This window comes from Oncorhynchus keta, unplaced genomic scaffold (assembly GCF_023373465.1).
Source record: "Oncorhynchus keta strain PuntledgeMale-10-30-2019 unplaced genomic scaffold, Oket_V2 Un_contig_11380_pilon_pilon, whole genome shotgun sequence".
NCBI lineage: Eukaryota > Metazoa > Chordata > Actinopteri > Salmoniformes > Salmonidae > Oncorhynchus > Oncorhynchus keta.
Window position 1 is genome coordinate 174 of NW_026277459.1, and position 3,388 is coordinate 3,561.

The following is a 3,388-nucleotide window of genomic DNA, read 5'->3' on the forward strand; positions in this document are numbered from 1 at the left end:
GACACTTGTCAGTCAGAGCCAAACTTCATCACTAGAGAAATGTGCCATAACAGCTGGCTAACGGTTTTGATTGACCTCTAGGCTGTCTAATAAACTTGTGACGCACAGTGTAAAGGTCTACATCAATTGTAGGTAACAATTTCACTCCTACGGCGCTAGAGTTGACAGCTGGGTCCTTAATTGACATGGCACTATTACAAGATACAGTAAAGGACACCCTCTGTGGTCAGAGGTAACATCCTTTATGAAACTCATGTTAAGCTTCTCCTATTGTTATGACCCTCAGCCACTAGTAAGTCTACAATAGTCAGTATTTATCACTGTATGAAGATGCTCAGTAAAAGAGCAAAGCACCTCAATAGACTGATACAACATCCATTACTACAGGTCAACACTTAGAAAAAGGCAAAAAAATTCAGTGATATTTTTTTATTGTTTTACAAGAAGCCTTGCCTCCAATACAGTAGTGTTGTGAACAGAAACATCAATGTTTATTCACACTCTCCCTCCCTATAAAAGCAAAGCCAGGAAGATCTATCAGAGAACCAAGGAGTCCTGGTCTGAGGCTGGAGGCCATAGCCTGGGGATGGAAGTGGTTTAGCTCTGGCCTCCCAGGGTGTGCTTGTCAAACAGGTACTCTGCCATCTTGTTTTGACAGCATCCATCTTGGTGAGGTTGGTGATGTGGTCTCCCAGCTTTTAATGGCCTCCACCTGCTGGTTCAGGTAATGAGTCCCCAGGAAGTCACACAGCTAAAGAGGAAAAATTTCACAGGTCAGAAAAAGAGAATGAATACAGACTATTGTAACTACAGTAACACGCAGATAATGAGGTGTCCATTTTTAACTAGACAAGTCCGTTGACACTTATTTACAATGGCATCCTAATGTGGAACAATAGGTTAACTGCCTTGTTCTGGGCAGAACACATTTTTACCTTGTCAGCCTGGGATTCAATCCAGCAACCTTTAAGGCATAAATCTCTAACCACTAGACAAACTGCTGCCCCCCTTACGCATTAGCTGCATTGTGTGCATCTGTGGACTACCGTGCACGTGTGTGAAGAAGCAGGTCAAACAATCCCGTGTCATTAGTTATCAGAGCTACAACAACCTGATCATCTCCTGGGACAGTACCTGTATTCTATGTGATACATACATGTGATGTGCGGTTCCACCATAACTTACATGGGGGTCAACCTTGTCAGAGGCAATCTTGTGCAGGTCCAGCAGGGCCTGGTTCACATTCTTCTCCAGCTGCAGAGCACACTGCATGGCCTCCAGCCCATTGCCCCACTCATCACGTTCTGGCTTCTACACAGGACAGAGTGAACACAGAAATGTTAATGACTACTAGCAGATGTTAAGGTTAGGATAAAGTTTAGTTACACCCCTTACACTTTCAGTTCAGTGGTTAGAGGCAGTATGTTCAGTACTCCAGGTTCTCTAGATCAACTTACTCCATGGAGGAGAATGTGTACAAGTGGTAAAGACATTCATCAGTCTACAATCTAAATGTGTTTTGATGCTCAGGCGCTCACCTTGATGTCCTGGAGTAAAATGCGTCCACCTCTCTTGTTCTGGAAGGAGAGTAGCTTGTCGGCGTGCTCCCGCTCCTCGTCGCTGTTCTCCTTGAAGAAATGCGCGAAGCCAGGCAGAGCCACATCGTCACGGGAGAAATAGAAAGCCTGGGTGGACAAACAAAAGTGTGTGGTTAGAAGAAAAACATGCCAAACGTGCCTCGGCATTATGTTCTTGTTGTTGCAACTAAACTTGATGACAAAGGCATGCATCAGTCTAGTCTGTAGTCTACTTGGTAACCTACCGATTAACCTGTCAAGGAGTTGTTACGCGCCCTGTCAAATATAAATTCCCGGCTTCATTTGAAAAAAAAAGAAAAATTGCACTTCACGGAATTTCTTTGATATTAATTATCTAGGCCAACAGAATAAAACATGTGAAAAAGAGGTATTTAGGCCCAGGAATAAGACGAGTAAAACTAAACGGTCACCTTGGTAAACTCCTTACCATTGAAGTGTAGGTGTAGGAGGCAAACATCTCCAAATTGATCATCCGGTTGATGGCAGCTTCGCAATCGTGGTGATAGTTCTGGCGGATCTGAGACTCCATTTCAGCAGATTTTCTTTAATATCTAAATGAACAGTACAAAAATAGAGTTTCTTCGACTATTTTGCTTTTACGGTTCAAGTAAGTACTATGTCAACAACCAGGAATGTTATATGATGCGGACGAAGGCAGATGAGTTCCGTTCAATCACTGTTGAAGCAAGAACTTCTTCATGCGTCTTCGCAGACTTGTGAACTGGAAGGAGCCTTGTTCGCTCTATTTATTGTTCAAACGGAATGCGTCAGTGGAATCCACCCTCACAGAGCGTAGCCAATCAACTTTAGAATTTCAACAGGAACTAGGCGGGTCATTTAAAGACGAGCCCACTCATACACATCCCCTAAAGCAAAGATTACTTTATATTGGACAAGAGCGGAGGACGACTCTAACAGCCGGAAATCGCTGCAACTCGCTGTTGGCTGGGCTCCTGCCTGTGCTAATAAACCCCTACAACTCATCCAGAACGCCGCAGCCCGTCTGGTGTTCAACCTTCCCAAGTTCTCCCTCACGTCACCCCGTCTCCGCCTCTCCACTGGCTTCCAGCTGAAGCCTGCATCCGCTACAAGACCATGGTGCTCGCCACGGAGCTGTGAGGGGAACCGCACCTCAGTTCCTCCAGGCCTGGATCAGGCCCTACACCCAACAAGGGCACTGCGTTCATCCACCTCTGGCCTGCTCGCCTCCCTACCACTGAGGAAGTACAGTTCCCGCTCAGCCCAGTCAAAACTGTTCGCTGCTCTGGCCCCCCAATGGTGGAACAAACTCCCTCACGACGCCAGGACAGCGGAGTCAATCACCACCTTCCGGAGACACCTGAAACCCCACCTCTTCAAGGAATACCTAGGATAGGGTAAGTAAGGGTAAGTAATCCTTCTCACCCCCCCTTCTCACCCCCCAACAAGATTTAGATGCAAGTGGCTGTTCCACTGGTTGTCATAAGGTGTATGCACCAATTTGTAAGTCGCTCTGGATAAGAGCGTCTGCTAAATGACTTAAATGTAATGTAAATGGAAATACATGTGCTCAACGAATGAAGACAGGCAAGATCAGGTGGGACCATTCTAGCCAATGAGAGGGCAGGTATTCGTGTGAACAACACGCACAACTAAACATATTTTTTCTCAAAGTTTCGGGAATGCCACATGCATCCACATCTAAAGCAGTAGTATCAGCCCAAAGCAATGCTACAGTGCAGGTCGAACAACAGCGGTTATTGTTGAAAAATGTGTGTGTTTGTTATATCCTTAGAATACAATTGGAAGAC

The 3,388-nt window shown here is 45.5% G+C and overlaps 1 pseudogene; it reads right to left on the bottom strand.

Annotated features, from left to right (window-relative positions):
• Positions 1 to 414: 414 nt before the first annotated feature.
• On the bottom strand, positions 415 to 2,314 carry LOC118380443 (ferritin, middle subunit-like; annotated as a pseudogene).
• Positions 2,315 to 3,388: the final 1,074 nt, after the last annotated feature.